The sequence below is a fragment of the Heloderma suspectum genome, chromosome 5 (genome assembly GCF_057233095.1).
Source record: "Heloderma suspectum isolate Gila_16-S chromosome 5, 16-S_ref, whole genome shotgun sequence".
NCBI lineage: Eukaryota > Metazoa > Chordata > Lepidosauria > Squamata > Helodermatidae > Heloderma > Heloderma suspectum.
In genome coordinates this window covers 209,776,625-209,803,757 of record NC_139462.1, presented here as the reverse complement: position 1 = coordinate 209,803,757, position 27,133 = coordinate 209,776,625, and the positions used below count along the sequence as shown (strand labels likewise).

The window sequence follows — 27,133 nt, the reverse complement described above, 5'->3', positions numbered from 1 at the left end:
CTTGTACTTCCAGTAGTTCTCGGTTCGCATACTGCTGAAGCCTAGCTTGTAGGATTTTGAGCATCACCTTGCTGGCATGTGAAATGAGCGCAATTGTGCGGTAGTTTGAACACTCTTTGGCGTTGCCCTTCTTTGGAATTGGAATGTAAACTGACCTTTTCCAGTCTTGTGGCCACTGTTGAGTGTTCCAGATTTGTTGGCATATTGAATGCAGCACTTTAACAGCATCATCTTTTAGGATTTTAAATAGCTCGGCTGGAATACTGTCATCTCCGCTAGCTTTGTTGTTACTAATGCTTCCTAAGGCCCACTTGACTTCACTCTCTAGGATGTCCGGCTCAAGTTCAGTGACCGCACTATCATGGCTATCAGGGACATTCAGATCTTTCCTGTATAGTTCTTCTGTGTATTCTTGCCACCTCTTCTTAATCTCATCTGCTTCTGTTAGGTCCCTGCCTTCTTTGTCCTTTATCATGCCCGTCTTTGCACAAAACATTCCCTTGAGATCTCCAATTTTCTTGAAGAGATCTCTAGTCTTTCCCATTCTGTTGTTTTCCTCGATTTCTTTGCATTGTTCATTTAAGAAGGCCTTCTTGTCTCTCCTTGCTATTCTCTGGAACTCTGCATTCAGTTGGGTATATCTTCCCCTTTCTCCCTTGCTTTTCGCTTCCCTTCTTTCGTGAGCTACTTGTAAAGCCTCATCAGACAGCCACTTTGCTTTCTTGCATTTCTTTTTCTTTGGGATGGATTTCGTTGCTGCCTCCTGAACAATGTTACGGACCTCCGTCCATAGTTCCTCAGGCACTCTGTCTATCAGGTCTAATCCCTGAAATCTATTCCTCACCTCCACTGTATATTCATCAGGGATATGATTTAGGTCATACCTGAACGGTTTAGTGGTTTTCCCGACGTTCTTCAATTTAAGCCGAAATTTTGCAAGAAGCAGCTCATGATCTGAGCCACAGTCAGCTCCAGGTCTTGTTTTTACTGACTGTATGGAGCTTCTCCATCTTTGGCTGCAAAGGACATAATCAATCTGATTTTGATATTGACCATCTAGTGATGTCCATGTGTAGAGTCGCCTCTTGTGCTGTTGGAAAAGAGTGTTTGCTATGATCAGCATGTTCTCTTGGCAAAACTCTATTAGCTTTTGTCCTGCTTCATTTTGTACACCAAGGCCATGCCTGCCTGTTATCCCGGTGATTTCTTGACTTCCTACTTTAGCATTCCAATCCCCTATGATGAAGAGGACATCTTTTTTTGGTGTTAGTTCTAGAAGGTGTTGTAGGTCTTCATAGAACCGATCAACCTCAGCTTCTTCGGCCTCAGTGGTTGGGGCATAGACTTGAATTACTGTGATGTTGAATGGTTTGCCTTGGATTCGTACTGAGATCATTCTATCATTTTTAAGATTGTACCCCAGTACTGCTTTTCCCACCCTTTTGTTGACTATGAGTGCTACTCCATTTCTTCTAAGGGATTCTTGCCCACAATAGTAGATATGATAGTCACCTGAATTAAATTCGCCCATGCCTGTCCATTTTAGTTCGCTGATTCCCAAGATGTCGATGTTCAATCTTGCCATCTCATGTTTGACCACCTCCAGCTTACCTTGATTCATTGATCTGACATTCCAGGTTCCTAAACAATATTGTTCTTTACAGCATCGGATTTTCTTTTCACCACCAGACACATCCACAGCTGAGTGTCCTTTCGGCTTTGGCCCAGCCGCTTCACTCTTTCTGGCGCTACTTGGAAATACCCTCTGCTCTTCCCCAGTAGCATATTGGACACCTTCCGACCTGAGGGGCTCATCTTCCGGCGTCATCTCGTTTAGCCTTGTGATACATTCCATGGGGTTTTCTTGGCAAGAATACTGGAGTGGGTTGCCATTTCCTTCTCCAGTGGACCACATTTTGTCAGAACTCTCTGCCATGACCTGTCCGTCTTGGGTGGCCCTTCACGGCATAGCTTATGGCTTCATTGAGTTACGCAAGCCCCTTCGCCACAACAAGGCAGTGATCCATGAAGGGGTAGATGTAAATAGCAGGATAATAAAATAGTGCAGTGATATTTTTTTAAAGCACATTATCAATATATTTAAAATATTTGCAGTAAAAAAGGTGGTTTGATACATAAATTATGCAAGAGCCATGAAATCCAAAATCATGACTGTCAAGATATATCTGAAATAAATATATGTTGCTATGCATCTTGTACACATATTTCTTGTACACAGAATGAATTATGATACCTGGTTATAAGCATATGTGGTAAGTTTCCTTTTTTTAAAGCTACTGTCACGCAGTAAATTTTAAATTGGTGAAAAACTGTAAATACAACTACTGCTACTACACAAAGTACACAGAAGGGCATTCTGCCAATTACTTTGCCTCAGGTAATCTCAACCACGGTTTGACTTCTCAAATTTTAGTTGAGTTCAACATGATGATTTAAAGCTTATCTTGCACACATGAGGATCTAGAAACTTGCTTTTCAATAACCAATGTGTTTTCTCAGATACACAGAATACGCACCACCATAAACCCTCAGTTGCATCCCAAATATTCACCATCCACGAATTCAGGAGGGGGGGCAGAGTTTGAAGAGAGGAGTCTTCTGTACATGGGTAGGCGTTCCATGCAGTTTGGGGCCTGATCACGCAGGGTCCTAAATCACCTGCCTACCTGTGTAGAGCACACTCCCTTCTCCACACCTTTCCACCCAAAATGCAAGAGAACACCTGATAAGGGCTTTAATAATCCCCCCTTTCCATTAGATAGTTTGTGCTAATGTGTAGAATAAGCATCTCCCGAGGCCAAGTGTATACACTAGATGAGCAAATTCCCTTAATTAAAAACCGATCTAGCTACTTCAGTAGAATGATAATCTTCTCTATCTTCTTCTCTCCTCTTCTATAAATGAAAGGAAGTATTTGTTTGTATATCGTCGATGGACTTGAAAACTGTACATCTAATTGTTTCCATTGGCAGTAATTTCCATTGGCAGTAATTTTACAATGCATGAACTTTTTCTGCACCCCATGCTTCATTATGGCTTTCATTAATCTCACGACCAGCCAAACAGTTAGCCTAGTCGTCAGCCATGGAGATATTCCCGTGGCTGAACAAATCGGCTTCTGGCTTGTCACCTTGGTGCAGAGCAGGACTACATTTCTCCTCAAGCTCGAACCTTTCCAACAGGAGCTTATTTCTGCGATTTCTTACAGTGTTGGTTCAGAAGGCAAAGACCAGGTCTATGAGGCTAAGGAGAAAGGAGAAGCCACTGACTATCCACATAACCCTGAAATCTCCACTGGGCAGCACATGAAGGACTCAACAGAGGCAGAGAAATATTGTGTTTTTGCCATCTTCACTGTCCTGGATCCCCTGAGTCCTAAGGATATTGGATTTTTGCCGCCTTCACTGCCCCTGGGTCTCCTGGTTTCTAAGAGATTTTCTTAATGAGTGGTCACAGATCTGCCTCTTTCAAGGAGGCTGGGACCACCTTCTCTCTTAAAGAGGTATTAATTACCTCTTGGACCCATCCAGTCCAAGGGAGTAGCCTCTCTCTCTCTCTCTCTCTCTCTCTCTCTCTCTCAGGAGTAGCTTCTCCCTCTTTGTGTTGACATTTGTTTGGCTTGTTCGATTGTGGTTTCATCACTCCAACCAGGCTTGGCTCAGCACTGCTGAGTTACAGAGTTAAGCAACCCTTCAGGGCTGATGAGTTTGGACTCTGAACTGGATTGGTTTTGATTTGTTTGCTTCCTAGAGAGGGCAGTTTAGGTGGGTTGGATGCTTTCTGCTATTCCCTTCCCTGCTTCCCCAAGAGAAAAATTAGAAAGAAAAACAAATTTATTCATGGCAGCAGAAAGCCAGTGACACAAGCTGATTATTTCCCTCTTTCCTTGAACTAACCCAGCTGCTGCTTCTTCCCTAAACTGCAAGCAGCCCCTTTGTTCCACTCCCTCCAGAACAAAGTTGGGGGGGAAAGCAAGTGTATTTGGTGGCAGCAAAAACCTAAGTTAGTTTTTTTTTCTAATTTCCTTGAATTAACTGGTTCTTCCCTAAACTGCAAGAAGGACTCCTTTCTCTGGTGGCAGCAGAAAGGCAAGCTGATTATTTCCCCTCCTTGAACTAACCACTCTGCTTCTTTTGAAATTGCAAGCATCCACTGTGCTTCACTCCTCTGAGAAAAATGTAAAAAAAAAAAAAAAAGATTTGCGATTTATTTTGTCTCAGATGAAGCCTTTTCTGTTTGTGTTTCTTATTTGCTTCTCCACCAGAGGATCAAGCTTATTCCTCCTCCACCAGAGGATCAAGCATCTGCAATGCTATGCTCACTTACCTGGGAGGAAGTACTATTGAACTAAGTGGGACTTACGTCTGTGTAGACATGCATAGGATTGCATTCTAAGGCTGGATCTACACTTACCACCTTTTTTCGCTTCCAATGAGGTTTCCCCGCCCGCCTTTCACACTACGCAGTACCCACCTCAAATTGGAACCGGAATTTCCCACTTCCGTGCTCCCGCTTTCAATACCCTAATATCCCGGTACTTCCCCTTAATGTGCTCTGATTTTCCGCCTTCGCTACCATATCCAGTCGTAGTCCCCTCCCCCACCTGTCCATATACAGCAGTGTTTGTATTTCCATCCTGTCCAATCACAGCTCTCGGCGGCACCATGTCTTCTTCCGGCTACTGATCGCATAGCTTCCTCAGCAGCCCCCGTTTCCTCAGCAACAAGCAAAGGGCTGGATGTGCGCAAGCTTGTCTGATCTCGGAAGCTAAGCGGGGTCGGCCCGGGTCAGTAGTTGGATGGACGACCACCTGGGAATCAGGCTTCCTGCACTAAGCAGGGGGTTATTCTATCCCTTCATATGAGATTAAGTTGTACCCCCTCCTATCCCCTGCTCCGGATGTTTTTTTTAAAATTAAGGCTTCACAACTTCGAATCTTCGAAGATCATGCCTGAATTAGGGAAAAAAAAATCACGAAGAAGCCCCGATTCTGCAAGGATAACACCTTAATTTTAAAAAAAAACACATCCGGAGCGGGTGATAGGAGGGGGTAAAACTTAGTCTCATTTGAAGGGATAGAACAACCCCCTGCTCAATGCAGGAAGCCTGATTCCCAGGCGGTCACCGATCCAACTACTGACCGGGGCCGACCCCGCTTAGCATCCGAGATCAGACAAGCGTGCGCAGGAAAACAGCAGGGAACAGCACAGTGCTCGAGTGTGAACTGAGCTCGCGCATTTGATGAAGCACTGCAATGGGGAAAATGGGTGAGTCTGAATAATCGCGTTTTAATGCGAGAGCGTTTAACCCGACAGGACACTGAATTCATTGCGATGGCAGGCGCAATGTAGATTGGCCCAAGGTTTGGGACCAGTACAAAATTAGGAGAAAATCTAGCTAAAGAGCTATAAACACATGCAGCTATTTCCCCTATACATCAAATTGGAAAATCCATCAGAAATCTATTTTAAATAGTGAGAAATCCAAATGCATTGTTACCATAAAAATGCATTTTAAACTATGCCGGACAAGCGAACTGTTAAAAGAAGCAAAAACTAGGAGCAGCAAATGCCCATCGAGCTACTTCAAGAAGTGTCCTTACCATTTTCTTCTGTAACTTAAAAGGTTCAAATTATTATTTATATTCCTTGACTATTACCTGGTTTCATGTATTGCAAAATATGTTCATAATTCTCTCCAAATGTATTACATTACACTTTTGGAAAATATATGCACAAAACCCTTCCTTTAGATAAAAATACTCAAACTTCCATAGGAACCAGCATGTTCATTTACCTCCCCACCCCCAATGTTCTTAAGTGAAAGGATCCTAGAAACAAGAAAAACAAAACTCAGCCACAGTTTCCAGGAATGATGCCAAACATGAACAAAAATCAAGATGCATATTTCTAGATACTCACCTATAATTGTCACATTGCAGCTGAGAGCAATGCAGAGAAAGCACATTGTATCCCAGCTTTTCATGTTTGGACTTGGTTCTAGGGATCCCCACTTCCTGAAGGCACAAGAGGAAACCCACTATTTTCGAAAACCACAGCAATCCAAATGGAAATGACAAAAAATATTGGGGAGAAAATATTTACAAGCTGGCCAGAAGGAGGAGTAACAAAACAATGTTTCCCAACTCTGCATAGAGGAAATAACCTTCCTTGTGAAGTTTAACAGAAGAATCTTTACTAGAGATCTGTAAATTAAACCAACAGCACAGGCCTCCAGCATCGATCTGCTCTTCACATGAACTACCCCAAAACCAAACAAAACAATTCAAAGACAAAACAGAAGTACAACAGGTGAAGACACAGAACCCCAAGGACATGAGGCAGTATTATCTGGTAGTTGGAGGTGTTGGTTCTATAACAATTACAACTTTCCTCCTCTAAATTAAGCAAAGACACATTTTTGTAGGATGATATATGATCTGCCAACCAGATTTTTTGTCTTTCTCTGCCCACTTGAGTTCTATATTCAGAGGATGAGCATATGTCGCTGGTAGATGAGACTGGGTTATATCAAAGAAAGAGTAGTCACAGCAACAAATTTCTCCAGATTTACATAGCCTATTACTTGAAGAACACGGACAAAAATGGCGTCGGCTATGCGGACGCCATTTGCGTCCCAGCGGCCGGAAGTCCGCCACCAGCTGGCAGCTCCGCAGACTCGCTGCGGAGTGGAGCCGGCCGGGGCCGGCGAGGATTCCAGCGGGGGAGGGACAGATCGCCTTCCCCCCCACAGACCCCCGTGGACCCAAGGTACGGGGGTTTCGCACACCCCTACTGCGGCCCGGTTCCTAACAGGCCACGGACCAGGACCAGTCTGCGGACTGGGGGTTGGGGACCCCTGCTGTAGACGTTTTGTGATTAACTCCATCAGTTCCATCCAGTAAAATGATTGTGGTGCATTTGGTTAATTTCACTTCCTCAGAAGTTGCCATTCTGGGCTATTTCCCCACAATAATTTGTGGCTCATTTTGCTCACTTGGAAGTTGCCGTTCCACACTGTTTTGCACAATACAGACTACAGCCCAGTACAGCTACTGACACATGGTTTCCATGGAAGTTTTGGAGCTTAATATATCAATCCCTTCTGGTACTGTGTGACTCGTGAGTTTAGTTGATTTGGCTCACTTGGAAGTTGAGGTTCCGGCCTCTTTTGTGCAGTATGGACTATGGCCCGGAACAGATTTTGAAATGTGGCTTCTGTGGAAGTTTTGGAGCTTATTATATCAATCTCATCTCATACTGTGTGACTGGTTTGTTTGGTTGATTTGGCTCACTTGGAAGTTGCTGTTCCAGCCTGTTTTTCCAAATAGGGACTATGGCCCAGAATGGATATTGAAACATGATTTCTGTGGAGGTTTTGGAGCTTATTACATGATTCCCTTATGGTACTATGTGACTGGTGGGTTTGGGTGATTTGGCCCACTTAGAAGTTGCCGTTCGGGCCTGTTTTCCAGAATATGGACTATGGCCTGGAACGGATATTGAAACCTGATTTCTGTGGAGGTTTTGGAGCTTATTATATCTGTCCCATCTAGTCTGGTGTGACTGGTGAGTTTGGGTGATTTGCTCCATTCATAAGTTGCCATTCAGGCCTGTTTTGCAGAATACGGACTATGGCCCAGAACAGCTATTGAAATGTGGTTTCTGTGGAGGTTTTGGAGCTCATTATATCAATCCCTTATGGTACTGTGTGACTTGTGAGTTTGGTTGATTTGGCTCACTCAGTAGTTGCCATTCCGGCCTGCTTTCCAAAATATGGACTATGGCCTAGAACGGATATTGTAACTGTCAGGGTGGAAACTGAGCCCATAGAACCCCAGAGCAGTTCTGATTCTGAGGAGGAACAGCAATCCGTGGGAGAGGAGCCCGCTCATCCCTCACAGGCACAGCAGCTGGCAGAGATTCCTCCTGCCAGCATTCCTGAGATAGATATTGACCCTGGTAGTGAGAGAGTGCGGGAGAGGGGCTTGCTAGATGCTCAATGCAGACTCAGAGAGCGACAAGCGATGGAGGGCACGGAAAGGAGGCATAGCGCCCATTTAGCGCACAAGCAACGGTCGCGTCCCATGGACCTAAGGGAAAGAGGGAGGAACTCTCCCTAGCCCATAAGTTCAGGGTCTGCAAGTGATTCTCCTTCAAACAGGGACCAACTGCCTAACCCAGAGCACAGGCTACTCTGCTGTTCGTTGCTTAATTGCTGGTGATTAGCATCTGAAAGGGTCATTAAGTTGTAGAAGGATTAAAGCCTTGAAAAGAATCCTTTTGTCTGTGTCTTGAATTGGCTATTGGAGTAGACTGAAAGAGGCTGCTAGGGCACTCCTGACAGCAATGTGATTTCTGTGGAAGTTTTTGAGCTTATTACATCTGTCCCATCTAGTTGGGTGTGGCTTGTGAGTTTGGTTGATTTGGCTCACTTGGAAGTTGCCGTTCCGGCCTGTTTCGCACAATTCAGACTATGGCACGGAACAGATATTGAAACATGATTTCTGTGGAAGTTTTGGAGCTTATTATATGAATCTCTTATGGTACCATGTGACTGGTGAGTTTAGGTGATTTGGCCCACTTGGAAGTTGCCGTTCCAGCCTGTTTTATGCAATACAGACAATGGCCTGGAATGGCTATCAAAACATGGTTTCTGTGGCCATTTTGGAGTTTATTGCATCCCTTCCATGGAGTTATGTATGACTGGTGAGTTTGGTTGATTTGGCTTATTCGGAAGTGTCTGTTCCGGGCCATTGCGTTCTGTTCCAGATGTATTCTGGGCATTATGGGGTTAATAATACACTATTGCAAGGGTTTTAGTCCTAAAATATTGTTCTCAAGTGTCTCTAACATATGCCACTATTTTTGGCATGCTTTTTTTTTTTAATATAAGGGGGCCATTCTAGCTCATTCCAGCATTTACATCGTTCCTCCTGTGGTTGAGAAATTGTGTTTTGGGAAGAGCCAATAAGACGTAGAGAAGCAGCAGGGGAGAAGGAGAGTGTTTGACTCTTCACCACAAGCCATCTTTCTCCTGAAGCTCTCCCCTATTCCACTGCTGTTTAGGGGATTCCAGAAGCATGTTTGCCTGTGGTGAGAAAGGTGCAGAAAAGAGGAGTTGCACAGAAAAGCAGCAGGGAAAAAATGTTTGAACATCTCCAACCCATGCTCTGTACTGCCTATTCTCACCATGTCCTGTCTCTAAGCCAGCTTTCCAAAGTGTTGGAATGCAACTATCAGTGGCCATGCTGGCTGGGAACAGTAGTAGTGCATGTTGTTCAATGCCCCACCCTTACCCACGCCAACCCTGCTCCACCAAAATCTTATTTAAAAATAAAACCTCTGCTGCGGCATGTGCTGATTTCCTTCATCTCACCAGAGGCTTCTGCTGTTGCTACACTGTGGCTATTGGTGAGGGATGGAGGAGAAATCCACTGCGGATTCAAATCAGGCCGGATTCTCAAGAATCCAGCCTGTGAAAACTGCAGAGGACCACCCCCACCCACCTCCGGGTCCGTCAGATTTCCCCTGGGGCAGCTCTCCAGTGCTGTCGGTGCAGCTGAGGCCCTTTCTCCCCATGCTGGGTGTCAAGGGCTTCCTTAACAGCCAGCGTGGGGGAAAAGGGTCCCAGCACGGCCAGGAGGAGAGCCACCCCACAAAATCCAGCAGATGCAGTAAGGGTCTAGGGAAATCTGTGGGGCCCTGAGCAGCCCGGATTTCCCCTTCCCGGACCCCACCCCCAGACTGGAAGTCGCATGGTTCGTATACCCCTACTGCCGGCCAGGAATGAACTTCTGCTGCGGTAGTCTCAGTCTGCTAGTCATGCATGCTCGCAACACCAGTGAAAAAATGAAAGAAAGGGTTCCTTCCTGGAGGTCTTGCTCCTCTGAAATTCAGGGTGGTATTTTTAAAAAAGAGAAGGTGCACCACCTTTCTCTGTATTAAAAATAATAATAAACATTTTAAATTTAAAAAGAGTGGCAGTGATCGCAAAATCTGAGAATGATTTGAACTAACACCTGGTTCATTATCAGTTAGGGAGTGTAACCAAATCTGTCTGATATAGAGCATCTCTACACCAGCCTAAAATCCCGCATTTAAAATGGGCCTTTCTGCTTCCGTTTTAAATGCAGGATCACAAGGGACTCCCTTTACATGCACTTCCTTTCCCTCTCATTCCCCCCCCCCTCGTTTTTGCCCTTATCTGAGTTTTCTGTATGTTTCATTATACAGCTGCTAGATGGTGCTGTGGTCTAGCTTCTCTTATTGTGAGTTTTCCTTTTTCACGCGGGAACTCAAGTGGAACTCAAGTGCTGTAATTTAATAGCTCATTATCTCTGATCTTTTAAAAAATGGAATAAAGATAAATAAATCTTATTTATTTATTTATTTATTTATTGCATTTATATCCTGCCTTTTGCCTCTTGCAAGGAACCCATTTAGTGCAGGGGATGCCCTGGAGGTTGACAATGTCATCTAAAGGAACTGCAAACTTCCGTGAGTGACCAATCTCAATAGCAGGACGAAAGCTCCATGTGAAGAAGCCCATAGAGTCATCAATCCCAGTCAGACCTGGGATCTAAAAAGAGTTGGAGTAATGAGGCTCACACAAGAGCTCTTCCAAACTTACATTGCTTTATTCATTACACCAATAGTATATGCAGAATATGTACTTCAAATCACAGATATCAGATATCATATAAATAGAATTTGGTCCCTAGCCAGTCATATTCCCTTCTCACTACAATGGGAGGCCAACCTCAGTCAGTGAGACTTTGCTCTGATGTCCTGAGAGCACCTATTTGGGTTATTCCTAGGCCCACTTTTATAGCTATTAGTCCACAGTCATTGTGTTGGCCATTGACCTTTGTCCATAAGTCACTGTATTACCTCACAGACATTTAGCCTTCAACTCACAAGTCAAGAGGCTATCCTACTGCAGAGGGTACAATATTCCGGGGCAAGCTGATCACACGTCTACTTGTTATTCCACAGAAGGTTACAGTGGCTATTTCAAGCTGTTTTTCTACAGGATACTGTAACTGCTGACACAGCAATCGCCACCCTCACTCTGTAAGGGCCTCTTCACCCAGTTTTCAGAAGTTCTTATGGCATGATTTCTGAGACCTCCAATACTTCATAGCTCACGGCCTTACTGGAACCTGTCAACACTCACATTCTGGGAACCCATTCAACTAAAATCTGATACATAATATGGATACATAAACGCTGATACATACATGATAACACATATAATCAAAAGTAACACACAAACTGCCGTGCGTAGTCTCGCATCAGCAGGCCCTGTTCTGATGTGTTCCGTCAAGGAGGGCTTTGACCTGAGTTGAACAAATTGGATGAAACATCATATTAATATTCAGGGTCATCAAGCTATAAAACAGTGCCCAGGCTGGCCCTAGGATAAATAATGCACTGGGAGAGGAGTGCCTTTGGTGCCCTGCCCCACCCTGTGGTCAGCTCTGCAGGGCCACCGAGGTTTATGGGGCCTCTTGCAGGTGTGATGTAGGGGGCCCTGCTGCTGCCCCCTACAAGGACCCATGCATATGTGTACAAAGATTGGAGGCCACAGGCAAGAAGTCTTGCGTGCACAGACTGCAACTGAGAATTCTCGCCTACAGCTCTTCCTTGCCCTGGGAACAATCAGAATGATAGATGATTTCACGATGACATGCTGAGATTCAGTATCATCTTACACTGTAATATACCATGTCCTCTTTCTATTAAAACTTTAAACAAAAGACCGAGAATTCTGGTGAGCAATGGGGCAGGGGCAGGGCAGGGGCTAATGGTACACAAAGGAACTGATCCAGGGGGGCCCTTGCTTTGTGGAGCCCTGTGGCAAATTGTCTCAGTTGCCCCACTCCCTGGTTAGGCAGCCCTACAGCCTGCAGTGTTCCCAAGTTGTTTAGCTTGTGCAGGGTTGCAAAACATAGCAGTGTACAAGAATATCCGTTATTTTTATCTTTAAAAAGAATAAAGAAAAATTTGGAGCAGTGGCAGGGTTCAAAGTTAATAAACAGAAAACAAAAATGTTAACAAAGAATATGATTGTTCAAGAAAAAAAAAGTTGATGGTTAAGACTAGCTTCCAAACTGAAAAGAAAATAAAATATTTGGGAGTCTTTTTGACAAATATGAATTGTATGCTTTTTCAAAATAACTATGTTAAAGTGTGGAATGAAATTTAACAAGACCTATTAAAATGGGGGAAATTACAACTGTCACTTTTGGGAAGAATTGCAACAATTAAAATGAATGTATTACCTACAATGTTATTTTTGTTTCAAGTGATAGCCATTATTACATTGGATTTCCCTTTTAAGCAGTGGCAGAGAGATATAACGAAGTTTATATGGCAAGCAAAAAAGCCAAGAGTTAAAATAAAAATTTTACAAGATGCAAAGGAAAGAGGTGGCTTGGGATTACCAGATTTTAAAACCTATTTTTCTGCCTCCTGATTGATGTGGATGAAGGAATGGGTGACGTTGAAAAATAGAAGACTTTTAGAACTAGAAGGACATGAATTGAGATGTGGGTGGCATGGTTATTTGTGGTATGATAAAACGTGAATGTAGATTTTAATAATTATTATATAAGATGGGTTGTATTAAGAATTTGGAATAAATATAAATTAAGGTTTTATCAAAAAAACACCATGTTGGATATCTTCACAAGAAGCAATGCACAGAAGAGAATTTGACAGCATGCATAAATGATAAGATATAATGATTTACTGGAATTGTCACAAGGGGAATATACGTTAAAATCAAGGGAAAACTTATTGGAAGAAGGTCATGTCTGCCAGTGGTTTTCATATTCGCAAATTAAAGAAAGGTTTAAAATAGATGAGAAAAATGGTGGATTTGAACAAACAGAATCTGAGTTTGAAATAGCACTATGTACAAATGATGAACATGTTATTGCTAAACCATATAAATTACTGTTAAGGTATGAGACAGAGGATGAACAAGTAAAAGACTGTATGATAAAATGGGCACAAAATGTTGGTCATAATATATCAATGGAAGAGTGGGAATGTATGTGAGGAAAATATCTAAAATTTACTTTATGTACAAGTCTTAAAGAGAATTTTTATAAGATGATGTATAGATGGTATATGCCACCGTTTAAACTGTCTAAAATGTATAGGGAACATTCTGGAAAATGTTGGAAATGTGAAGATCAAGATGGAACGTTTTATCATTTATGGTGGACTTGTAAAAAAGCTAAAAGATTTTGGAAATGAATACAGTCTTTAGCTCAAAGAATATTAAAGACTACTATAGAATTAAAGCCAGAAACTTTTTATTGGGATTATCAGATAAACACGTAAAAGAGAAGGGGGGAACCCTCTCTTTCTCGACATGACAATGGCTGCAAGGTTACTGTATGCACAAAAGTGCAAGAATGAAACATTACCAACTGTGAGCGAGTGAATCATGAAAATGATGGAACTGGCAGAGATGGCAAAACTTACTATTATAATTAAAGAAGGATCAACAACTACATTTATGTTAGATTGCAAACCTTTTATAGAATTTGTACAAGAAATAGAGAAAAATGATATCTATGTATGTGGATTTTGAACTTTGAGATGGTTGGTTCTCTTTTTGTTGTTGTTGTTGTTGTTAAAGATTAGGAGAGAAATGAGATAATGTCTGTGAACTCAATGTATGATATACCACTAAGATAAGAAGTAGAGAATAATAATAAGCATTTGTTGTGTAAGGGGAGCAAAAGGTAGATATCTTACAATCTTAAGAGATATTTTAAGACGTTTCCACCATTTTGGCGATGTTTCCGCCATTTTGCAGCTATGCCTTCAGGAGTTCTGAACTACCTCATGGTATTTACTTTGCCTTGCCTACCACTAACCTCTGGTGGCTTTCCCCCCAAAGGTACAGGTGTGCTCTGCTCAGCACAGTAAAAGTGCAACGTTGAAATTGTGCATTGCCACTACATTGTGAACCAGAAGTAAGAGCTCCAGTTTCACCAACCATAGCCGCCTGGGGGGAGTGGGGTTATTTACAAGTGGGGTATGGGGTGGGTGGACATAAAAAAAGGTGGGGAGACCAATGAGTGAGGCCTATTCTCCCCCCCTTTCTCCTTCCCCTTGCTCGCAATGAGAAGTTACTGCGATAAAGCAATAAGGCAGAGAAGGGGTTTTACATAACAGAGAACTACAGAACATCAAAGAAGCACAACCTTGCAATAGACATCTAAGAGAACCTTGGAGAAGTGAAAGAGAGCTTTAGGGCAAGTTACTACAGTTAGCCTTTAACCCTTTCACTGCAGGAGAGCAAGATTTATTTCTTATTTCTGAGTAAATATGCACTGAAGGGGGGGGGGATAAGTTAAAGATTGAAAGCAGGCTAAAGTGATTGAGTGTCCCCACTACTGCGGTAATGTAAGGGGTTGCTCCTATGCTCCTGGGGATTTTCTCAACTGGAATGGGAAAAACTACTTCCACTGGGGAAACAAGGGGAAATGGCAACGTCCCCCAGCAAAGAACTACTCCACCTGATGGTTCCAGCACCCGAAGTAAAATGAAATCAATGGATCTGCGCATTTAGTCCTGCTGCTATTGCGCTATTGCAATTTTAGAGGAAAAATATTTTTTTCAAAATAGGGTGGGGAGGGTCGGACATAGGATGTGGAGGTTGGGGGGCGCTCACACACACACTGGCCAGAGAAAGCAGAAGGGGTGAAACAAGTTGAGAGAGGGAGGGAGGGAACAGGCTCTCTAAATGATGACATGGATGAGACTCCACCCAGTAGCTACCCAAACAAGTTGCAGTAAACCGTAGTGTGACCTGCTGAGAGACCCAAGCTAACTTTGGGATAATCTGGGTTTTCATTCAAGCCCCATGTGTCCCCAGATGGAGCAGATACTACTCCAGTAAAAGGCACAGCAAAGTGGAGAGTGAACTGAACCCGTCGCCGTGGAGATCCCCCTGGTCCAGCAGTTCCTCTATTTATCATTCCATTCCCAGAGCATTTTATTCCCTGAGGTGGAACAGAAAATGGTACTCCCTCTGAAATCTGGCTCCATAACACCCAAAGAGGGCCAAGTAATTTTTCTCCCAAGGTAGAAAAACCCACAAGCACCTTTTTTTGGAAATAAAATAAAAAATAAAATGAACAATTTGCTGCCTCTTTATGACACCCGAAAACTGCTGCCCAAAGCAGGTGCCTCACTCTGCCTCATCATAGAGTCGCCTCAGTCTATTCCTGAGGCAAATGGTGACTTTCAGTGTTATAGGATTAATCTTTTAGAAATCAAGGCAACCAGCAGCATTTTGCTGCCTGAGGCAGAACAACAAATGACATCCATCACCCTCAAGTCAAGCATAATATCTAAAGCTGCTCAAATGATATTGCCACCTGAGGAAGAAAATCTCACAGTTACCTCTTTGTCGGAGTAAACATACAATAATAATAAGGTAACCATTTGCCACCAAAATCATTTGACCTGTTGGTAGGGCAGCGTTCAGAATTTTTTTTTTTATAATGTTCCAGAGTCAGGAGATCACTGAGCTTCACCATAAGATGCGAGTGAAATCAGCAGCTGGTGTTTTGATGAATCCCGTGCTCATCAAAGCAGAGACATGGTTGGGCACCTGCTGAGAGCCCACAACCCAACAGGGCACCCCCAGACCTGCCTGTCCTTTATGCCAGCCTCTCACTCTGGCCCAGACAACGGAGGTGGTGAAAAGCAGTAGACACCACTTCCTACGAGCTCTCTGAGTCTCTCCTTGTCAAGCAAGCAAGCGGTAGTGTGACAGATTGTCCTTGTCTTCAGGATTTTATGATATGGATTTTCTGTATTTAGCCGGATCGTGGATCAGTGGATAACGTATCGCCACCATCTCCCAAGAACAATGTCCACCATTGAAACTGTAACTGCACCAAATTCCTGTATTAACACACAGATTTTTTAAATAGAGGACTCTGAGATCAGGCATGTCTTTTCATCTTTCACTTTAAAATCTTAAGCAGTTTCTACATGTTTCACCTTTGATATAAGAACGCAGAACATACCAATTCATCATTGTAACAGACAAAACACATTTCAAATGCTGTTTAAGTTTAGTTCCAGGCGCATTGCATTCTAAAGATTAAAACATCTTAGCCAATGACATTTCTGAGCTGGAGTAAAAAGAAGCAGAGAAGTCAATGAGGACCAGTTCCATTGCCACCAATGAGGGCTGATATTTATGTTTCCCACAAAATAGAATTTCTCTAACAATTAGTTGTTATATTTTCTAAAGTTCCCAGCTATGATTTGGAGAGTAATATATTTACTTCATATTTTTCTCAGCAGGACTGAGATGCACTTCCCTTAAGTCTCCAAAGAGGATGCTCCTTGCTTCCCCCTGCCTCCGGCTAATATTTCAATTTGAAGTGTTTCTTCGTTCTCTTTACTTCTCACAATATTTTATTGGGTTTGCTTCAAAAGCAAAACATATTGACAGTAGTCCAGTAAGCACTTATCCCTCCTTCTTATCTAATGTACTTTTTTCCTCCCTTGCTTTTCCTGAGTTTAAACTTTCCTTGGTGTTCCCATGTTCCTTTAATAATAACAGGCTCAGAGGTCAGTGAGTAGTTACACCGGTCAGCATGAATGCTTCTCTTAGCATGCCTTGTTAGCAACAAACTTTTCCAAACTTAATACAGGAACATATCTCCATATTCCATTTGCTTCTCTATGAGGACGGTATCTTAGGGGAGTGTAATGATTTAGGAGAGAAACATGAGCCAATAGCTCTATTTCAGATAAATATTTGCAAGGCAGCCAGTTATGCGGGTTGGTGCAGAAGTTTAGCAAGCTGCAAAGGCTTCTGCGGCAAATATTGCTCATGGTAGCAATGATGAGAAAGAGAATGAGGAGCAATAGCAGCTGGTGACAACAGTGGTGAGAAGGTAGAGTCGTTAAGGGAGGACGCCCATGACTGGTGTCTTACCCAATAGTCCTGATTATCCTTGAGCTGGCACTAGTTTCACTATACTCTAGTTATCCAACTAGATTTTGAATTTTGAATAAATTCAAATTGATTAATGTATCAATCCAATTCAAATTGATTAATGTATAAATAAATTCAAATTGATTAATATATGAATTGATTAATGCACAATCCTATTGGGAAAGGTGTCCACCTCCGAACTCGGAGACAACCTCCTATCCAATGCAGGGCAGGAGAAGCACGGAGGGGATCATTCCCTCCATGCGTCTCCTGCCCTGCATTTGCAGCTAGACAGCCACTTTTGGCTGTCTAGCCATGGGAAAGCGGAGTGGGGGAGAAGGCTGCCGGATGGCACATAGGATGTGTCGTACTGGTATTTCTGCCTTCCCCGCCCCAGAACACCCCCCGGAATGCCCCGTTTTGGCCACTCCACACTCCTCTTCGGAGCACGGGGCTGTTCCATGCTGCCTGCAAGGCAGCGTGGAAGGCGGGAAGGTCGGTTCCTGGAAAAACACATATCCTATGGCCGTCTTGCCACTGACTAGCGGCTGTAGGATTGTTCCCTCCGCAGTCTTACTCCTTTAAGAGCACAATCCTATGACTGCTAGACAGTGGCTAGACAGCCATAGGATTGGTCAGTTTCCAGACACCAACCTCAGAGCCAGCGCTCCAAGGTTGGTTCCTGGAGAACTGCCTCCCTGCCCCCACCGCCTCGTAGGTGGCACGGAACGTCCCTGGGCTTCGGGCTCATAAGAGCAGTGTGAGGCAGGGCAAAAGGGGGCATTCCCAGGGGCAGGGAGTGCAGAAGTGCTGGTACGATGCTTCCCATGCATCATCCAGCCTTCCCCCACACCCGCTCTGAGGTCCAGCAGCTAGACAGATGAAATTGGCCATCTAGCCACAAATGCAGGGCAGCCAGAGAGTGGAGGAGAAGATCCCCTCCATGCTCTGACTGCCTTGCATTGGATAGACAGTTGCCTCCAAGTTCAGGGGCAGCTGCCTATCCTGGTAGGATTGCTCCCTAAATAGCTTTATTGATATTCTGAATAAAAGTTAAGGAAGTATTTCATAAAACTCTTTTAATAAGCCAGTTAATTAGTTAGGTTAACTGTATATAGTTATAGATATTCCGACAATAAGTAAGTATTTCATAAAAAAAACCTCTTAAGGCGCAATCCTATGCATGTTTAGACAGAAAAAAAGTCCTATGACTCTCAGCATTCCCCAGCCAGCAGTTAACTTTAATGATAATAGTGTATATGTTAATATAATTCTTGTCAAGTTAGATGTAAACAGTAGGATAATAAAATAGTGCAATTATAATTTTAACAAATTGCAGTTAAACAAAAGCACATTAACAATATATTGGAAAAAATGTTTTTAGTGATAAAGGCAGTTTTCTGATACATAAATGATTCAAGATCCAAGAAATCCAAAATTTTGACTGTCAAGACATATCTGAAATGAATGTATGTCACTATACATCTTGTACATTTTAATGTTTTAATTAAACATGTTAATGTTTAATGAGTTATGCTAACTGGTTATAAGCACGTGTGGTAGGTTTCCTTTTCTAAGCTACTGTCATGCAGTTAGTTTTAAATTGGTCAAAAGTTGTAAATAAAAGCCCCACCCTTCACCATCTACAGATATGGGGGGAGGGGAATTTGAAGAGCGTGTGTGATTTAGAGCCCCGCTTCCTGTGCGATTTAGAGCCCCAGTCGCTCAGGGTTCTAAATCACCTGCCCACCTCTTTAGAGCACAGTCTCCAGATCATTCTTCCAGAACTGCATGAGTAAAGAACACCTGATAAGAGCTGAAGTAACCAACTTTCCTTCAGATAGTCTGTGTTCCTGTATAGAATAAGCATCTCCTGGGTCCAAGTGCAATACACTAGATTAGTAGGTTCCCGGAATTAAAAAGTTGATCCAGCTTCTTCTGTAGAATGATATTTTGTATTCAGGAACTGACTTGAATATGTGGCTATGTGGCTGTTTCCACTAAAAATGTCATTAGCAATAACTATAGAATGCATGAGCTTTTTCAACACCCCATGCTTCATTACGGCTTTCCTTAACCTCACAGCCAAACCAAAGATAATCCCATGACTGAGCAAATCTGCATCTGGCTTGTCACCTTGGTGCAAGTCAATACTTCATTTCTCATCAAGCTCAAACTTTTCCAAAAGGAGATGTTTTCTGCGATTTCTTACAGTGTTGGTTCAGAAGGCAAAGACCAGATCTATGAGGCTAAGGAGAAAGGAGAAGCCACTGAGTCTCCACATGAAAACCACCATGATGGACTTTTCAGAGGGCCTGGAGATGAAGCAGTCAACCAGATGTGGACAAGGGAAATCGGAACACCTATAATTTTTTGGAATAAAGAATCCAAAGATACAATAATCGCCAGCTACAAAACCAACCTCTGTCAATATTCTTAGAAGAAGCTGAACTGCATAGGCCCTTGAAAAATCAGGAATATCCATTTCATTTGGCCCGCAGGCAATTCTCCTTCTTGATGCATTTTTGGGGGGTTATTTGTAGCTTTGTGGCCTGACAAAGGATTGATTTCTTTGTACCTATGCTCAGGCAAGAAATATGCCTTCACAACCTGCCTGATCACATTGTGAAAGACACAGGCATTAAACACAGCATAAGGTAGGAGGGTTGACATGGTCTCAATGAGCCAGAATCGAGAGTGGGACACTGGAGCAAAACTGTCATAGCAATTGGTGGTGCATCCTGGTTGACTACTTCCACAGATGAATTCTAACTCCTCATCTTGGTAGAGAGGGTACGCTGCTAAGAGTATCACGATCAGTCTCAGCAAGATCACAAGAGTTAACCAGATCTTCCCTGGAAAGGAAGAACAAAAGTGGAGCCATCATCAGTAAAATGAATCATATCAAACATAAAACGCCTGTGTCTTTACAAGACTGGTTGCTCATTGACTTTTAAAAGGAACAATATTTCTACCCAAAGTCTGGTAAGCATTCAGCTTTCCCCACTGACTCACTCATGCAGCTGCCAAGATGCAAGCAAAGAGCACTTAACTATGAGAACTTTAACAGAGAGCTTTGGTAGAGCTCTACCCTTCCACACCTCAACTGATCGTTCCCCTTTTCTGTGTTTTGCCTTGCATACGGCAACAAATAGGTGGTATGCATAGCAAGGGGAGTTGGCTCACAAAGGCCCTGTAGCTGTTCACACTGGGGAGGAGGATGCTGAAGAGTCTTCAGTTGTCTCTTGGCCAGGGCTGGTGTTAAGGGTAGGCATGGTAGGGCAACAGTCCAGGGCCCACAACCCAGCAGGAGCCCGCCTGGCCTTGCTCCTCCTCCTCACCATTGCAATCTGTTTGTTCACCTGTCTCTCGCCCTGGCCCAGACAACGGCGGTGGTGAGAAGGAAGAGTGATAGATGCCGCTACCTCCTTGCTGACTGGCTCTCTGCTTGTCAAGGAAGCAAGTGGGAACAAGTGGCACTCACAAATCTCTGTGCTGTTCACACTGGGGAGGAGGATGCTAAAGAACCTTCACATGTCTTGGATCACATGGGAGACAGTGCTGTGATGAGATCTGGGGTTATTCTGGGGTCTGGATAAGAAGCCTTTTAGGGCTGCTAGTGGCCCATCCTTAAATACATTAATATACCAAACACATTATTGACTCTGCATATAATAACAAGAATGGTTGTGATACATGGTGGTCCAGAATACATAGGCTTATGTGGGGGGGGGGGTGTTGAGGGTGCCCAGTAATGCCTTTGGGCAGGTGGTGGTCTAGATCTACCCTTTTAGTCCATTCCAAATCTGTAATGTGATTCTGGGCATGCACATATTCAATATACGCAGGGGGAAACATTTTGCCTGCACCAGAACAAAATAACTTGTTACGTTATGGAGTGTGACGTTACCTCCTTACCTAATTTTACTTCCATTTTGTTACCATAAGTGCAGTCCCCAATGCTTGTCTGATGGAAACAATGCAAGAGGAAAGAGCCACATAATGATACCAAAGTACAACAAAGCAAGTAATATCCTTTGTCTCTGTTGGACTAGCAAAGCACATTTAAGAAATCTGGAAATCTCAAGCCTAAAAAAAGTTAATTTCCCAATTACCTCAAAAATGCATAATTGTCTGTCCAAAATGCAAGGTTTCTTAGGCTTCATTCTAGCAGTGGGTGCAGCTAAAGCCATAGGGAACAGCCAAGGACAGAGAAAGAAAGTGGTAAGGCCAGATGTAATTTGTTACTAAGCTGAATATTTTCCCACTAATGATACAAAACACAGCTCAGTTCTAAGCAAGTCTATTCAAGAGTAAGCCCCAGTGCAACAGCTCTCATGCCTGAGAAATGCACAGCTGAGTTCTTTTCAACAGCTCTCATGCCTACAAAATCCAGCTGGATTCTTTGGAGTACATTTAAAGGTCTTTCTCCTGTGTTGCTCCCAAACTATGGAACGAGCTCCAGAACTACGATTGCACCTCAGTCTCTTAGCCTTTAGAAAGGGTGTAAAGATGCATCTTTTCAATTTAATCTTTTAACATGGGTAGTTCTAATGCTTTAACTGTTTTTAATGGTCTAGTTTTTATTGTTTAAAATTGTTGTACAACACCTTGGTTGCTTTTCAGCAGATAAAACAGTATATAAAAGTTCATAATAAATACACCACTGTGGTGTAGTGGTTGGGGTTTTGGACTGGGACTCAGGATACCTGGGTTCTAGTCCCTGTTTGACCATGTAAACTGAACGGGTGATTTTGGGCCAGTCACTGATTCTCAGCCTAACCTACCTCACAGGGTTGTTGTGAGGATGACATGAGGAGGAGGAGGATCATGTCTTGAAGAAAAAGATGGTGATGCTTTGGCTCTATCTCTGATGGCCCACGCTCTTCCCTACCAGCCAAAGTGAGTACCAACCACCTCTGGAGCGATTTTATCCTCAAAATTTTATCCTCAGATTTGACACACCAGGCCACCAAAGGTTCCATTCCTACCCTGGTATGACCAGATTTTAATAGCCAATCAGCCACCCAGAAAAGCTGTGCAGGACAGCTGTTTGATGCAGTGGAAGCGGAGGAATAAGAAAGCTTTACTACTGCCACTATCACAAAGTAGACACAATAATGTTCTCTCTGTTCAGTGATAGTCACTGTAAGATTCATGCCATCTGTGTTCTAGATGTTGTCAGGGCCCAGCTTCAGCTCTGCAGTGGACTTTGTAGTTATAGCTAAGATTTGAGAAGAAGTAGCCTGGAAGGTCTTCGGCCTATTCAGCCTCTGGAATGTCAGAATCTGTGTGAGCTCATCTCCGTCAGTGTTCCCAAAGTAGAGCCAGGGGAGTCACCCAACTCCCTGTCCACCTGCTGGTCTGCCTTGGCAGGCAGGGAGGCTGGAAGCTGTCCTTGAGGACCTGATGGGTGGGGTGGGGTTGCAAAAAGGTCGCCCAGGTTGAAGCGTCACTGCTGAGCTGAGGGCTGAGCAGTGACACCCTGTTTAGACAGGGGCCTTGCTGAAAGGTGAAAGACCCTTGTCTGTCAATGGATCGGGGGGGGGGGCAAGTTGTCTTACAGTCACACCTTCCCTTTTAAGCTGATGCAAAGGTGAAGAGCCTTTGCTAGGAACATCTTGTCTTCATTGCCTGAAGCCTTCTCTGTTTGGATCCATCATCACCTGGGCTTTTGGAGGCACTCTGCACATGGACTCTCCCTTAATTGGAACTCTGGATTGCTAAAGACTTGCCATGAAAAGTACTATGAGGCTTTTCAGGGACTTCAGCTCTCATTTGCTGCGGATTGCATGTCCTTGTTTGTCGTCAGCTCAGCGTACTGGCAGGCTGGGTTTGATCTATGACTTTTGGACTTTCCTGTGCCTGGACGAACGCAGCGTGGAGCTACCAATGCAAAAGCAGTGGCACAGAACTCCTTGCATGGCTGAGTTTACCCTTCCCTTGATCTTGATCAAGGCCTCGACCATGTAGCCTGGAGTTATTAACAAAATATTCAAAGTTGGATGCTCTATGGGGGTGGTTTTGTTTAGGTCTTTCAAGATTTTATCCCTTGATTGCCTGAGGGGTCATTCTAGGAATCATTCCCATTCCTTGGCTGGGGTTTAGAACCCCATGTAAGGATTGCCTGGGTTAGGTATGCCAGGAATCCAGAGCCCCTTCCCTTGTGTTCAGCACTGTGAAGATGGCAACGAGGAAACGATGTTGATGAGGAGCTGTCACAATAGTAGTGTTTAGCTTTAGACTGTTCTAGAACTACGTAGAGCCTATAGCTACTGACCATCAGCTATATGATTTCTGAAGAGTGCAAGCTTTAAGCTTTTGCAGTGGTGTTTCCTGCAATAAAGAAATCTCACTTATTTGGGTGTCTGATTGTCTGAGCATGTATACTGGGGGGATTGGGAAACCTGACAGATGTCATCCAACCTGGAGCTGGCCTGGGCTCGACAGTACCAGAGAGAACGCTTAGGGCTCCTTCACACGGAGCTTTTATCCTGCTATTGAGATTGCTCTGCACAGAAGTTTGTGGGCTCTTTACATGACACCATCACCCTGCCGTGACCCTCCAGGGCATCTCCTGCACTAAATGCCCTTTGCTCCATTTTTAAATAGATCGCAGATAATGAGCTATCAAATTACCCCATTGTGTTCCGCTTCAGTTTCCTCCGTGAAAAGAGGAAAAGCGGCAAGAAGAGGAGCGAGATCAGTGAAAGATAATGGAAGACTCAGATACGGGCAGAAGGAGGGGGAAGGGGGTGGGGGGAAAGGAAGCACGTGAAAAAGGGAGTCATGATCCTGCATTTAAAATGGAAGCAGAAAGCCCCATTTGAAATGCAGGATTTTAGGCTGGTGTAGAGATGCCCTTAGGAGTCGTGTCAATAGCTGATTCTAACTCAGCATTCCATAGTGAGAACAGAGCTTCAGCATGACAACTGGAAACTTCTCAAGAGCATTCAGGAATCCTGAAACAGGCCATGGGTTATGCAAGGGTTGTTGGATATGCCACATGCGCCATGCACGCACCACAGCTTCACTCACAATGCGCTGTCATGTCACGTGAACAGACTCTTTTTGTCAATAGCTCATTCTGACTCAACATTCCTTTCTGAGAACAGAGCTACACCATGACTATCAGCCACGACAAATGGAAACTCTCCAAGAGCATTCAGGAATCTTTTGGATTCCGTAAGTCTCTGGGGGTGGACCATCTTAATGGGTCCACCACCACTGCAAAGTGGTGACAATCTAAATTTCACCAGGAAGTGGTCCAATCATGACAATGGGATCATAGAGACCCCTATTACAGACTTCCAATCTCAGACTCGTTTGAAAACATCAGGTCAAGAGCATGTCTGGCGGAATATGTTTCTGGCCTTAAGCCTGGCAAAAATGTCTCATTTCTGGATTGTGACTGGATTTTGCCTCAAGTGATATGTGGAGCAAGTGTGAATGATCTTCCCCAGCTGAAAACTGAGGGACGCAATTTTTAAAACGTTTCAGACTGGGGGCACATCTAGACGTGCCTTTTACTCCAGGGCCGGTGCAAATTGAGGTCCTTTTAATTAGATGACGAAGTCGCCACCTCGCAGTCTTCCATGGTTTCCGCCCGGAAAATGCAGATTTCCAAGGTGTAGTTTTCCTCCAAATTTTTCAGATGCTGCAGCGTCACTGTGGTGGGGGTTGCTGTCTAACCATCCCTCGGGGTGACAGCATGGTTTGCGGTAGGCGTGGAGTGGGCGGTGAGGGACAGTGTGATGCCTTTTTCCTCCTCCCCTCTCTTCCGGCTCTCTCTTCCCAATTGCTTCCCATCCTGCCTGCAGTTGCGATGGGAGAGGGGATGGGAGAGGGAAGCAGCGCTTTGTGCCACCGCAGCAGTGAGCAACTGTGCCCCTCTCTGCCGGGGCTCTGCTTGGCAGAGAGGGATGCAGCTGTGATGGGAGAGGGAAGCGGCGCTTCGTGCTGCCACTGTGAGCACCTGCGTCCCTCTTTGCCGGGCGCCATTGCTCGCGACAGCGCTTGGCGGGCTCCTGCACCGCAGCAAAACTGTGCAGTAACTAGCCGCTGTATATCTAGGTCGTTGAGCATCCACAGCGCAGGAGCTGCGCAGCTCCAATGATGCAATAGACCCAGTCGGTGCGGTGTAGATGGGGCCTGGGCCATTCTGCACAGCCCTAAAATGGATGGTCATCAGACCCAACTGTCCACCACAAGGCAGCACATGTGGAGGCAGGGAAAGGCAAAGATTTTGGTAGGCATTCTTGGTACTATTCTTGTTTTAACCTTCTTTGGTTTCCTACCTTGGGGCAGGGGATGTTGTCCCATTTGCTAGGACAAAAGGGCAGGGTAAAAATCTGTATAATACACAAATCAAACAGGAGGCTCATAATACAGTGTTATGTTATAGTTTATCTCTGTGCCAGTTTTTGGCTAAAAAGCCCCCCAAAGGTGCACAAAATATTGTATGTACATACAACATTCATTAAAGTATATAAATACAACATTCAAACAATACAATAAAATGCAAGTTTAAAGAAACAATAACCAAATGACTAGTCCATACTAACAACAACAACAAAACTAACGCCTGAGCTGTTCTCCCTCTCCAAAAGCAAAAACCAATCAGCAAAAGGGCCAAGGCAGAGCTGGAGTAACCCCAGGATCCTTACAAGGGTTTCCAGGCAGTGGGGGAGGGAGGCCAGCTGAGGTATCTCACCCTTGATGGTAACTGCAGTCTGTCTCCTGGAGCAGTGCCTCATGCGTTTGGGAACATTAGTGACCTCCACCCTAGAGATGGTGAGCAAACCCTTGGATTGCTGAATGTATTAAGAGCTTAGAGATTACCTCCTTCAGTACACTTCTTTGCTCCCAAAGTGCTGTATACAATGTGGGTAGGAACATCGACTGTAACTACTCTCACTCAGCTGCATTTGACAGAAGAGGATTGACGTTTGTCATGTTCTTGGACCAGTACAAAATTAGGATAAAATCTAGCCAAAGAGATATAAGCACATGTTAGCTATTTCCTCCATAAATCATATGGGGTAATCCGTCAGAATAGCTATTCTAAATCGTGAAAAATCCAAACTTGTGGTTACCACCAAAAGGCATTTTAAACTATGCTGGACAAGCAAACTGTTGAAAGAAGCAATAACTAGGAGCAGCAAATGCCCCTCAAGTAACTTCAAGAAGTGTACTTACAGTCTTCACCTGTAATTTATACTGTTTGATTTATTACTTGCATTACTTGAGTCTTACTAGTATTACTCGACTATTACTAAAATAGACACACAAAACCCCTCTGTCCTTGGGATAAAAAAATACTCAAACCTCCATAAGAATCAGCATGCTCATTTAACCTGCAAAATGTCTTTAAGGAAGCTGGAAACAGGAAAAATAAAACAAAACTACAACACAATTTCTGGGAATGAAGCCAATCTTGAACAAAAATCAAGATGCATATTGCTAGATACTCACCTATAATTGTCACATTATAGCTGAGAGCGATGAAAAGAAAGCACATTGTATCCCAGCTTTTCATGTTTGGACTTGGTTGCAGGGTTCTCCACTTCTTGAAGGCATGAGGAGAAACCCAGTGTTTTCAACAACCACAACAATCCAGATGAAGACAAAAAACCTTTGGGAATTAATATTTAAAAGCTGGCCAGATGGAGGAGTAACAAAGCAAAGTTACACAACGCTGCAGAGAGGAATTAATCTTTCTCATGAAGTTTACCAGAACAGTCTTTACTTTGTTGTTGTTCAGTTGTTCAGCCGTGTCCGACTCTTCATGACCCCATGGACCATAGCATGCCAGGCCTTCCTGTCCTGCGCTCTCTCCCGGAGCATGCTCAAGTCCATATTCATTGCATCAGTGATGCTATCTAGCCATCTCATCCTCTGCCATCCCCTTCTCCCTTTGCCTTCAGTCTTTCCCAGTATCAGGGTCTTTTCCAGAGAGTTTTCTCTTCGCATTAGGTGGCCAAAATACTTGAGCTTCAGCTTCAGTATCTGTGCTTCCAATGAGCACTCAGGGTTGATTTCCTTTAGGATTGACTGATTTGACCTCCTTGCAGTCCAGGGGACTCGTAAGAGTCTTCTCCAGCTCCACAGTTCGAAAGCCTCAATT

At 43.8% G+C, this 27,133-nt stretch overlaps 1 pseudogene; it reads right to left on the bottom strand.

The window, feature by feature from the left end:
• Nucleotides 1-3,092: 3,092 nt before the first annotated feature.
• On the bottom strand, nt 3,093-26,545 carry LOC146345134 (gap junction delta-4 protein-like; annotated as a pseudogene).
• Nucleotides 26,546-27,133: the final 588 nt, after the last annotated feature.